Source organism: Ascaphus truei, unplaced genomic scaffold (genome assembly GCF_040206685.1).
Source record: "Ascaphus truei isolate aAscTru1 unplaced genomic scaffold, aAscTru1.hap1 HAP1_SCAFFOLD_321, whole genome shotgun sequence".
Lineage (NCBI taxonomy): Eukaryota > Metazoa > Chordata > Amphibia > Anura > Ascaphidae > Ascaphus > Ascaphus truei.
In genome coordinates, this window is record NW_027456191.1 from 350,415 (window position 1) to 363,461 (window position 13,047).

General features: G+C 52.2%; 1 protein-coding gene across 2 annotated transcripts in view; it reads left to right on the forward strand.

Annotated features, from left to right (window-relative positions):
* LOC142483330 (uncharacterized) overlaps positions 1-13,047 on the forward strand; it is a 64,868-nt gene that overhangs the window by 18,076 nt on the left and 33,745 nt on the right. The gene's annotated exons all lie outside the window — the stretch shown is intronic.

The window sequence follows — 13,047 nt, forward strand, 5'->3', positions numbered from 1 at the left end:
ATTTGTTTTTCCGCAAAGTATGAGAAAAACAACACCGCCCGCATACGCGGGGAAAGCAATGAGCCGTCCCGGGAGTGATATTACACCCGCAGCGCCGAGGTCAGGTGTTCTGCCGTTACTCGCTCGCTAGCGTGGGATAAAAATACTCCAACCCCCAGAAGTGAAAGCATTTAGCCATGCAACACCTCTGCCTACTAACGGGGATTTCAGATAACCGCCCCCAGCTGATGGAAACAGAAGTGGAAGGGGCTCTGCCTTAGTTTCCATCAAGTCGAACCTCTCAGTCTTCGACTGGGCCTCTGATTGAGCCAACTGTTCTGAAGCAGGGACTGATTGAGGCACCTGTGCTGAAGCAGGGATATCCTGAAAACCTGACCTGTCGGTGGCCCGTAAGGACGGGAGTTGGCCCCTCCTGGTGTAGTAGGAGCCTCCACCCAGAGAAAATACATTGCAAACACTTCTATCTCTCTATATGCCCCTGCCCGTCTCCTGCTCTCTCTGCCCATAACTGTCTCCTTTCCATCCCTACTGCTCATCTCCTAAAACCCCTTTCCTGGCTTCCCATCACGTTCCAGATCACCTGCAAAGTTCTCCTTCTCTCGCCTTCAAGGCTCTCACCTTCTCTGCTCGTTCTGATGTCTCAGCCTTGTGTTACTCCCTCACCAGAGTATCCAACGAGCACCTTCTCTCTCCAGCTTCAAGTCGAACCTAAAAACACGCCTTGTGATGAAGCATTTCAGTAGCCCGGACTCAGGAGCCCTGCTCCCCTCACACACAGAGGCACATACCCACCATCAAGGCCAGACACTGCCCTTACCCACCATCAAGGCCAGGCGCTGCCAGCCACTGCACTTATCCACCATCAAGGCCAGGCACTGCCAGCCACTGCTCTTACCCACCATCAAGGCCAGGCACTGCCAGACACTGCTCTTACCCACCATCAAGGCCAGGCACTGCTCTTACCCACCATCAAGGCCAGGCACTGCCATCCAGGGTAAAGAGGTAAAAACACCAGAGCACATACACCTTGATAAAGCGCTTTTTAGCGTGAAACGCGTAGGTAGTGCATTTTTTTTTTATCTCTTGGTCCTTGAGATTATAATAAACAATTGTCTTATTTGGGTCACCCGGCGATTGCTTGTTTTTTGTGCGGTCGCGCTCCGGGTTTTTTAACTCTTCATTCTTGATTAGCGTTGCTTCGGATCAGCACACCCAGGACTGCCTCAGACCAAAGGCTTCAGAAGAAAATAGAAGGTACTTACTGGCTTTGTGCACTTTTTTATTGAATTGTCCTGCACAGTGCCTTCTAATCTGGGACTGACTAGCACTGAGTGTGAAGCAGGCGAAGGAGCGGCTCAGTGAGTAAAGACACAGACTGGCACTGAGTGTGAAGCAGGAGAAGGAGCGACTCAGTGAGTAAAGACACTGACTGGCACTGAGTGTGAAGCAGGAGAGGGAGCGGCTCAGCGAGTAAAGACACAGACTGGCACTGAGTGTGAAGCAGGAGAAGGAGCGGCTCAGTGAGTAACGACACTGACTGGCACTGAGTGTGAAGCAGGAGAAGGAGCGGCTCAGTGAGTAAAGACACTGACTGGCACTGAGTGTGAAGCAGGAGAGGGAGCGGCTCAGCGAGTAAAGACACAGACTGGCACTGAGTGTGAAGCAGGAGAAGGAGCGGCTCAGTGAGTAAAGACACTGGCACTGAGTGTGAAGCAGGAGAAGGAGTGGCTCAGCGAGTAAAGACTGACTGGCACTGAGTGTGAAGCAGGAGAAGGAGCGGCTCAGCGAGTAAAGACACTGACTGGCACTGAGTGTGAAGCAGGGGAAGGAGCGGCTCAGCGAGTAAAGACACTGACTGGCACTGAGTGTGAAGCAGGAGAAGGAGCGGCTCAGCGAGTAAAGACACTGACTGGCACTGAGTGTGAAGCAGGGGAAGGAGCGGCTCAGCGAGTAAAGACACTGACTGGCACAGAGTGTGAAGCAGGGGAAGGAGCAGCTCAGTGAGTAAAGACACTGACTGGCACTGAGTGTGAAGCAGGGGAAGGAGCGGCTCAGTGAGTAAAGACACTGACTGGCACTGAGTGTGAAGCAGGGGAAGGAGCGGCTCAGCGAGTAAAGACACTGACTGGCACTGAGTGTGAAGCAGGAGAAGGAGCGGCTCAGCGAGTAAAGACACTGACTGGCACTGAGTGTGAAGCAGGGGAAGGAGCGGCTCAGTGAGTAAAGACACTGACTGGCACTGAGTTTGAAGCAGGAGAAGGAGCGGCTCAGCGAGTAAAGACACTGACTGGCACTGAGTGTGAAGCAGGGGAAGGAGCGGCTCAGTGAGTAAAGACACTGACTGGCGCTGAGTGTGAAGCAGGGGAAGGAGCGGCTCAGCGAGTAAAGACACTGACTGGCACTGAGTTTGAAGCAGGGGAAGGAGCGGCTCAGTGAGTAAAGACACTGACTGGCACTGAGTGTGAAGCAGAAGTAGCGGCTCAGCGAGTAAAGACACTGACTGGCGCTGAGTGTGAAGCAGGAGAAGGAGCGGCTCAGCGAGTAAAGACACTGACTGGCACTGAGTGTGAAGCAGGGGAAGGAGCGGCTCAGTGAGTAAAGACACTGACTGGCACTGAGTGTGAAGCAGGGGAAGGAGCGGCTCAGTGAGTAAAGACACTGACTGGCACTGAGTGTGAAGCAGGGGAGCCTGGTTCAGTTCCCGGTGTCGGCTCCTTGTGACCTTGGGCAAGTCACTTTATCTCCCTGTGCCTCAGGCACCAAAAACATAGATTGTAAGCTCTGCGGGGCAGGGACCTGTGCCTGCAAAATGTCTCTGTAACGCGCTACGTAAAACTAGCAGCGCTATACAAGAAAATGCTGCAATTATTATCACTGGGCTTGTCTCCCTATTTGTCTTCTTGTTTTACTAATAATTACAATACTATGTAAGCCTATCAATACGTTATTAAGCAATCTGCACTACATATACACATTTAATACTGCTATTTATGCATGGGAGCACTCCACAGCTTGAGCACCCTTCTATCCTGGGTTTCTATACTGCCATCACCCACCACCAAGGCCAGTCACTACAAGCCACTGCAATTACCAACCATCAAGGTCAGGCACTGCCATCTATCGCACATATTCCTTCTCCTCTTGTACACACACACGCACACGCGCGCGCTATGTACACTAATGGCGCCATATAAATAAAGACATACATAGTTAGATCACATAATATTTCCCTGTATTCCATAAAGCTCGGCCCCGTATACACCTACAAATATTCTAACACCGTTTATTTGTATGGAAAGTGACCGTGGAAGGAGAACCAGCCCCCCCCCCCCCGCCCCCCAAATGTTCTTTTCACCCAAACAGAAAAACAGCGGGGAGGATTTCCCAGAGATATTACCCCGTGAGAAAGAGAAGGGGGGTTTATAGGCATTATTTTTGGGTCTTCTACGAGTGACTGGGGTTTAAACCACCCACACGGATGAGAGGAAAACATGGGGGGGGGGGGCGGTGGGGGGAGGGGAGTTTTCCCCCCCAGAGTTGCATCCGCTGCCGAAATAACCCCAAATTCTCTGGATCAGCCGTAAAGGTGAACTCGCTTTGCAACGCGTCGTCGCCCTGGCCTCCCAGCACCCGAGGGGTTACTGCATCTCGGAAATCTCTGGCCTGCAGCCCTTCCGGGCAAGAGAGCCGCGACGCGCTCGTCCGCTAATTAACAGCGTTAATTAAAATACAAAAAAAAAAAATACACACAGCAGCCGCTCCTGCAATTAAAAAGAGGCTGGCCCGGGAGGTTGGAGAGACCCAAGGTCGCTGGGAGGGGGGGGGGGGATCCTTGAACAATCCCAAGGTTAACGGGGTCATCTTTGACTCCCTCTCTTGCCGAGGAAGGGGTTACAGCCCGTGTGCCAAAAACAGACTTTCTCCCCCCCCTCCCTCCCTCTCCCCACTCAGGGGGGCTGCAGTGCTGGAATGTCGCTGGGTATATGGGAAAGTGCAGGTGATTTTTATGGGACGTTTGCTTGTAGGGTTAAGGAAAGAGAGTTTGCAGAGGGCCACTTTGGGTGTCCGGTAGTGAGTTAGCACCGTGGACCAATGAGAGCAATCCTCAAGGGCCACCGGCAGGTCAGGTTTCGAGCATATCCCTGCTTCAGCACAGGTGGCTCAGTCGAAGACTGCTGAAGCAGGGATAGCCTTCAAATCTGGCCTGTTGGTGGCCCTTGAGGATGGAGCCCTGAGTCTTCGACTGAGCCACCTGTGCTGAAGCAGGGATATCTTTAAAATCTGGCCGGTTGGTGGCCCTTGAGGATTGAGCCCTGAGTCTTCGACTGAGCCAACTGTGCTGAAGCAGGGACATCCTTAGAATCTTACCTGTTCGTGACCCTTGAGGATTGGGTCCTGAGTTTTCAACTGAGCCCCCCATGCTGAAGCAGTTATATCGGACCTGAGCTACTGTATAGGGGGGTTGGGGCTTGAGGACGGGGGTTGAGCCCCCCCTGGTCCACCGGACGGTCAGAAGGGAAGAGCGCAGGTAGGAAGGGTTGGACGTTGCGGCGTCCCGATTTGGACCGCCATGTTGTTTTCCACGGGGGGTCACGGTAAGGTTGCGTACCTGTACAGGTATCTCGGAAACCACAGTAACCGCCACACTCCTGTGCAGGAATGACGGCATGCTACAAACACACAGGGGTTTTGTCCTGCTCTGCCCTACAGGCGTCCAACACCTTTCATGTGGCTCATCAAGGGGAGGTGATGACTGGGGGATCCCTCTGTGTGATCTACCCCGTCTGTGTGATCTCCCCCTGTGTGATCTCCCCCCTGCCCTTCCCACATCACAGAGCGGCCTGCGTCACGCACGGTTAACTCTTTAGCTGCTGCAGCGCGCCAGCCTTGGGAAGCTGCTGGGGCCACGTGAGCCACGTTGTAGGGTTGGTGTTCCCAGTCTTTGTTGTGGGTTTTCTGCTCTGTTGGGAAGGCTTTGTGCGTTCTCAGTCCCGGGGAGGGGGAACATCGCAGTGACTCAGAGCTGTCACCCCCAGGTGAGGGAGCGAAGCTTGTCCCGAGGGTGAGGGGGGACTAACCTGAGACTCAGGGAGGGCCTCACACTCCCCAAGTATAATACACAGACACTGCTCTGCGTATAATACACACGCAGCTCTGCGTATAATACAGATACACACGCTGCTCTGCGTATAATACAGACACAAGCGCTGCTCTGCGTATAATACAGATACACACGCTGCTCTGCGTATAATACAGACACGCGCGCTGCTCTGCGTATAATACAGACACGCGCGCTGCTCTGCGTATAATACAGACACGCGCGCTGCTCTGCGTATAATACAGACACAAGCGCTGCTCTGCGTATAATACAGATACACACGCTGCTCTGCGTATAATACAGACACGCGCGCTGCTCTGCGTATAATACAGACACGCGCGCTGCTCTGCGTATAATACAGACACGCGCGCTGCTCTGCGTATAATATAGATACACACGCTGCTCTGCGTATAATACAGATACACACAATGCTCGGCGTATAATACAGACACAAGCGCTGCTCTGTGTATAATACAGATACACGCTGCTCTGCGTATAATACAGATACACGCTGCTCTGCGTATAATACAGAGACACGCTGCTCTGCGTATAATACAGATACACGCTGCTCTGCGTATAATACAGATACACGCTGCTCTGCGTATAATACAGATACACTCTGCTCTGCGTATAATACAGATACACACGCTGCTCTGCGTATAATACAGATACACGCTGCTCTGCGTATAATACAGATACACGCTGCTCTGCGTATAATACAGATACACACGCTGCTCTGCGTATAATACAGATACACACTGCTCTGCGTATAATACAGATACACACGCTGCTCTGCGCATAATACAGATACACACCCTGCTCTGCGTATAATACAGACACGGGCGCTGCTCTGCGTATAATACAGACACGCGCGCTGCTCTGCGTATAATACAGATACACACGCTGCTCTGCGTATAATACAGATACACACGCTGCTCTGTGTATAATACAGATACACACACTGCTCTGTGTATAATACAGATACACACACTGCTCTGCGTATAATACAGATACACACACTGCTCTGCGTATAATACAGATACACGTGCTGCTCTGCGTATAATACAGATACACACGCTGCTCTGCGTATAATACAGATACACGCTGCTCTGCGCATAATACAGATACACGCTGCTCTGCGCATAATACAGATACACACGCTGCTCTGCGTATAATACAGACACACACGCTGCTCTGCGTATGATACAGAAACGCACGCTGCTCTGCGTATAATACAGATACACGTGCTGCTCTGCGTATAATACAGATACACACGCTGCTCTGTGTATAATACAGATACACACGCTGCTCTGTGTATAATACAGATACACACGCTGCTCTGTGTATAATACAGATACACACGCTGCTCTGTGTATAATACAGATACACGCTGCTCTGTGTATAATACAGATACACACGCTGCTCTGTGTATAATACAGATACACACACTGCTCTGTGTATAATACAGATACACACACTGCTCTGCGTATAATACAGATACACGTGCTGCTCTGCGTATAATACAGATACACACGCTGCTCTGCGTATAATACAGATAAACGCTGCTCTGTGTATAATACAGATACGCACGCTGCTCTGCGTATAATACAAATACACGCTGCTCTGTGTATAATACAGATACACACGCTGCTCTGCGTATAATACAGATACACACGCTGCTCTGCGTATAATACAGATACACACGCTGCTCTGCGTATAATACAGATACACACGCTGCTCTGTGTGTAATACAGATACACACGCTGCTCTGCGTATAATACAGATACACACAATGCTCGGCGTATAATACAGACACGCTCGCTGCTCTGTGTATAATACAGATACACATGCTGCTCTGTGTGTAATACAGATACACGCGCTGCTCTGCGCATAATACAGATACACGCGCTGCTCTGCGTATAATACAGATACACTGCTCTGCGTATAGGAGATATTGCAGTAGGGTGTGGGGTTACAGGAGCAGCAGAGGAAAATACTTAACAGATCAATAATAGAAGACGCAGAAGCCCGAGTCCCATGCAGACGGTATCCCAGCCCGGACAGGAAATGACCGTCACAGGACGTGGCCACGAACTTCGCATACGTCCCGTCATGTGACATCGTGTCGGTGAGACTCGTCAGCACAACGTGGTACCCAGCAGTGAGCGGGAGTGTACAACGTCGCCCTCATTAACGGATACTTAAAAAACCTGCCGTAGGCTTGCGGTAACGCGGGTACGCTACGTCCCAAGGGGGTTTATTAATCAAATACTCGGGCAACACTGAAGCCCAAAACACCAGATTTACCATATAAATTGTTGTCTCCTCTGTCTGCCCATTCCAACGCAGTTTTTATTTTTAAAATCGGACGCTCCGTTCAGGAGATAGAAGCGTGTGAAGTGTTTGGGAAGTTAAAATGGAGGCTTCCCGGTCCCATGGCAACCTCAGACCTTAGGGATTAGGGATTTCCGGTGTTCTAAAAAGAGCAGGACACGTTCAAGGAGGAAGATTAACATTATACAAGTTAAACACTCACATACTGTACGGGGAGGGGGGAGGGGGGACTGACACACACACACACACACCCCAATCTCTACATTATAACAAGAAATAATGGCACCTGTACCACACAACACATACATTACACAATGCCACCACACGCCCGGGCCATGAATACCACACAACACACATTACACAATGACACCACACTCCCAGGCCCTGTGTACCACACAACACACATTGCCACCACACTCGCGGGCCCTGTATACCACACATTACACACTGCCACCACACTCCTGGGCCCTGAATACCACACATTACACAATGCCACCACACTCCCAGGCCCTGTAAACCACACAATGCCACCACACATTACACAATGCCACCACACGTTACACAATGCCACCACACATTACACACTGCCACCACACTCGCGGGCCCTGTATACCACACATTACACACTGCCACCACACTCCTGGGCCCTGAATACCACACATTACACAATGCCACCACACTCCCAGGCCCTGTAAACCACACAATGCCACCACACGTTACACAATGCCACCACACATTACACACTGCCACCACACTCGCGGGCCCTGTATACCACACATTACACACTGCCACCACACTCCTGGGCCCTGAATACCACACATTACACAATGCCACACACTCCCGGGCCATGTGTACCTGACACAGCAATTCTGACCGCTTCCCTCTTCGCTATCACACAATATAACACAAAGGTGTTTAGCTTTGCTGCGCGCTCTAACCGCTACACCGCGCCCACGGGTGGGGCCACCTCCTGGCATCAGGTCACGTTTACTTGGCAGCTTCAGAAGACGGAACTGTCCCCCTGGCCCGTGAGACATCACGTGACCCGCCCCAAGCCACTTTGTCATTTCTGGCAGGCTGTCCTCGTGGCCGCCATCTTGGATTTGTGCTGGTTGATCCCAGCAGTGTTGCTTTATGGCAGCGTGTGACTTACATCTAGTCCTGTTTAGCTTAACAGACCAGAGCTGTTATTAGTACTTGTACAAACGTGTCTAGCCTCAATCTACCACGAAGATGGCCAGTTGGGGGAAACACTCCCCCCTCAACCCCCCCTGAGTTTTCAACCCAAGTGGTATATGATGGGAAATTTACAGAGACAGCGGGTGAGGGAATAAGCGCAGTGGATGGCAGTGCCTGGCCTTCATGGTGGGCAAGGGCAGTGGATGGCAGTGCCTGGCCTTGATGGTGGGTAAGTGCAATGGATGGCAGTGCCTGGCCTTCATGGTGGGCAAGGGCAGTGGATGGCAGTGTCTGGCCTTGATGGTGGGTGCGTGCCTCTGTGGGTGAGGAGCAGTGCTCATGAGTGCGGGCTATTGAAATGCTTCTTTTAGAAGGTGATATTAGGTTTGATTTTAAGGGGGGGAGGTGCTGCTGTGTGTTATACAGAGGGAGTAGCACAAGTGTGTGTGTGGGGGGGGGGCGGGTGTAGTGTGTGTGTGTGTGTGTGTGTGTGTGTGTGTGTGTGTGTGTGTGTGTGTGTGTGTGTGTGTGTGTGTGTGTGTGTGTGTGTGTTCGGCGATGCATACAGAGGCTTGAAACAGGAGACATATTTTTATTAGCCAAAGCTCTAACAACATAAAATCTGCTTGTGTTCAGCATACAGGAACAAAATAAACAGGCCTGGCTCCTCTTTGGAGCACTTACTATACAGTGCTTAGTCTACCAGCAAGTTGGGGGCTAAGCCCCTTACCAACAATAACACACGAGTCAGACAAAGGCAAGTTTTACCTGCGGGGACCCGGAGTCCTCCTGGCTGGGAGAGGGGTAAAAACGACCAAGGGCAGGGGGCTCTCTACAGCGGTCCTGAGAGTCTCCCCGAATCAGTGACTCTGAGGGCCCTGTGCATCGTGGTCTCCCCTGTGCGGTCCAGGTGTAGCAGCTTCCCCGGATCAGAGACCCTGAGGGCCCTGTGCATCGTGGTCTCCCCTGTGCGGTCCGGGTGTAGCAGCTTCCCCGGATCAGAGACCCTGAGGGCCCTGTGCATCGCGGTCTCCCCTGTGCGGTCCAGGTGTAGCAGCTTCCCCGGATCAGAGACCCCTGAGGGCCCCTGTGCATCGCGTTCTCCCCTGTGCGGTCCAGGTGTAGCAGCTTCCCCGGATCAGAGACCCTGAGGGCCCTGTGCATCGCGGTCTCCCCTGTGCGGTCCAGGTGTAGCAGCTTCCCCGGATCAGAGACCCTGAGGGCCCTGTGCATCGCGGTCTCCCCTGTGCGGTCCGGGTGTAGCAGCTTCCCCGGATCAGAGACCCTGAGGGCCCCTGTGCATCGTGGTCTCCCCTGTGCGGTCCAGGTGTAGCAGCTTCCCCCGGATCAGAGACCCTGAGGGCCCTGTGCATCGCGGTCTCCCCTGTGCGGTCCAGGTGTAGCAGCTTCCCCGGATCAGACACCCTGAGGGCCCTGTGCATCGTGGTCTCCCCTGTGCGGTCCGGGTGTAGCAGCTTCCCCGGATCAGACACCCTGAGGGCCCTGTGCATCGCGGTCTCCCCTGTGCGGTCCGGGTGTAGCAGCTTCCCCGGATCAGAGACCCCTGAGGGCCCCTGTGCATCGCGGTCTCCCCTGTGCGGTCCGGGTGTAGCAGCTTCCCCGGATCAGAGACCCTGAGGGCCCCTGTGCATCGTGGTCTCCCCTGTGCGGTCCAGGTGTAGCAGCTTCCCCGGATCAGACACCCTGAGCGCCCTGTGCATCGCGGTCTCCCCTGTGTGGTCCGGGTGTAGCAGCTTCCCCGGATCAGAGAGTCCTTGAAAATGAGAGGTGTACTCTTTTATAAGTCTCCAAAGAGCCAGCTGAGGAGGCCAATTACGCCAGCCTGCTTTGGAATTAACCTCCTCAGTGCTGGCTCAAGCTCTGTACACCTGCTTCCCCTGCACCGCTACCTGGCAGAGGATCCAGCCTGTCACAGGGGAGGTCTGTAAAAGATCACGCTGCATCCTTTCTGCTTGTGTAGTCTTTTACAAAATATAACACACTTGGCTGCTACACACACGGTCGGGCTTTGTGTATCAAGAAAGCGGCGACGCATTTGCGTGAAAGAAATTCGCGTTTTTTTTTCTGCCTGAAACGCGACTTATTTATTAAATGTATCCGGAATTAGACGCAAGCTAAAAGGTTAACGCCGCCTTTAAGGCGACGGGGAAAACCGACAGCAGAAAACTGTCAAGGGAAGTAACACAAGACGCACGTTGCCGCTCCGATATGCAAATGTAACCCCGCCCCTAACGCCTCCCACTCGCCCCTCAATCCCTCGCGAGGCAGACGCAACCCAAAAAAATGACACAGCGAAGATGACTACATAGACGCGGCCAGGCGGCGGAATATTCCAGCGTGATTTGCGTTTGAAGAGTTTGCGCTGACATTTGTTCTTCGATGCAGCGGTTGGCGCGGAGCGCGCAGTGAGATCTCGCATTCGTCCCCCTAACAGTGGCAACGTTCGACCTGCGAGATATCCACGTAAGGGCTGTTCTATAGAGTGTGCAGCCGTGCGCGTGCCACACACACACACACACACACACACACTTCAGCGCCGGTAGTGGCGCGAAAAGATTATTTTCCCCGTCTTCCCCGCTGTCGGCCGGATGCACGCTCACTGCCGTGCGCGCGCGCCCCTTGTATAGAAGGGCTGACTAACCTCAGCCAATTATAAGTGCCGCGCATGCGGCCGCACTATATAACAGCCCTTACACAAAAGCATCGTCCTGCCCAGCGTCAGTCGGACGCCAGGGATATATCCGTGTTGTGTCATCTTCCCCCAGACAGCAGGACAGCACACACGAGGGGGGGTGAGGGGGGGGGGGGAGTTAGAGATCCTTCTTTAAGCCTGCTACATATTAGCTAAATAATATATCAGATACTCATGTCAAACATGGCGGTGATACACAGAACATTTCCACTCAAGGCTTTTGTAACTTAATTTTCCTCTGGGGTGATGGAGGAGGCCTCCGATGGAATTTGGCCTAGCGCCATAATATTCTGTCTGCTTTGCCTACCAAGTGAATCTCGCGCGGGCGTACCAGGCTTGTGGCTGGGTGTTGGCCAGCTCACCCTGTGTGCAAGGGAGGCCAAGGATATGTACGGGGGTCTTTTATTTGTGTAGCGCCCACAGTGTGCTCGGTGCTTTACTAGGGTTGCCAGGTGGCTTGTCCAAAAATACTGGACACCCACGCCCGGCGAATACAAATAAAATATACCCCCACGCCCCGCGAATACATGTAAAATATACACCCCGCCCCGCGAATACATGTAAAATATACACCCCGCCCCGCGAATACATGTAAAATATACACCCCGCCCCGCGAATACATGTAAAATATACACCCCGCCCCGCGAATACATATAAAATATACCCCCCCGCCCCGCGAATACATATAAAATATACCCCCCCGCCCCGCGAATACATGTAAAATATACACCCCGCCCCGCGAATACATGTAAAATATACACCCCGCCCCGCGAATACAAATAAAATATACCCCCACGCCCTGCGAATACATATAAAATATACCCCCCCGCCCCGCGAATACAAATAAAATATACCCCCCCGCCCCGCGAATACATATAAAATATACCCCCCCACCCCGAGAATACATATAAAATATACCCCCCCGCCCCGCGAATACATATAAAATATACCCCCACGCCCCGCGAATACAAATAAAATATACCCCCCCGCCCCGCGAATACATATAAAATATACCCCCCCGCCCCGCGAATACATATAAAATATACCCCCCCGCCCCGCGAATACAAATAAAATATACCCCCCCGCCCCGCGAATACATATAAAATATACCCCCCCACCCCGAGAATACATATAAAATATACCCCCACGCCCCGCGAATACATATAAAATATACCCCCCCGCCCCGCGAATACATATAAAATATACCCCCACGCCCCGCGAATACAAATAAAATATACCCCCCCGCCCCGCGAATACAAATAAAATATACCCCCCCGCCCCGCGAATACATATAAAATATACCCCCCCACCCCGAGAATACATATAAAATATACCCTCACGCCCGCGAATACATATAAAATATACCCCCACGCCCCGCGAATACATATAAAATATACCCCCACGCCCCGCGAATACATATAAAATATACCCCCACCTCCCCAAATACATATAAAATATACCCCCACGCCCCGCGAATACATATAAAATATACCCTCACGCCCGCGAATACATATAAAATATACCCCCCGGCCCCGCGAATACATATAAAATATACCCCCCCACCCCGCGAATACATATAAAATATACCCCCATGCCCCGCGAATACATATAAAATATACCCCCACGCCCCGCGAATACATATAAAATATACCCCCACGCCCCGCGAATACATATAAAATATACCCCCCCGCCCCGCGAATACATTTAAAATATACCCCCACCT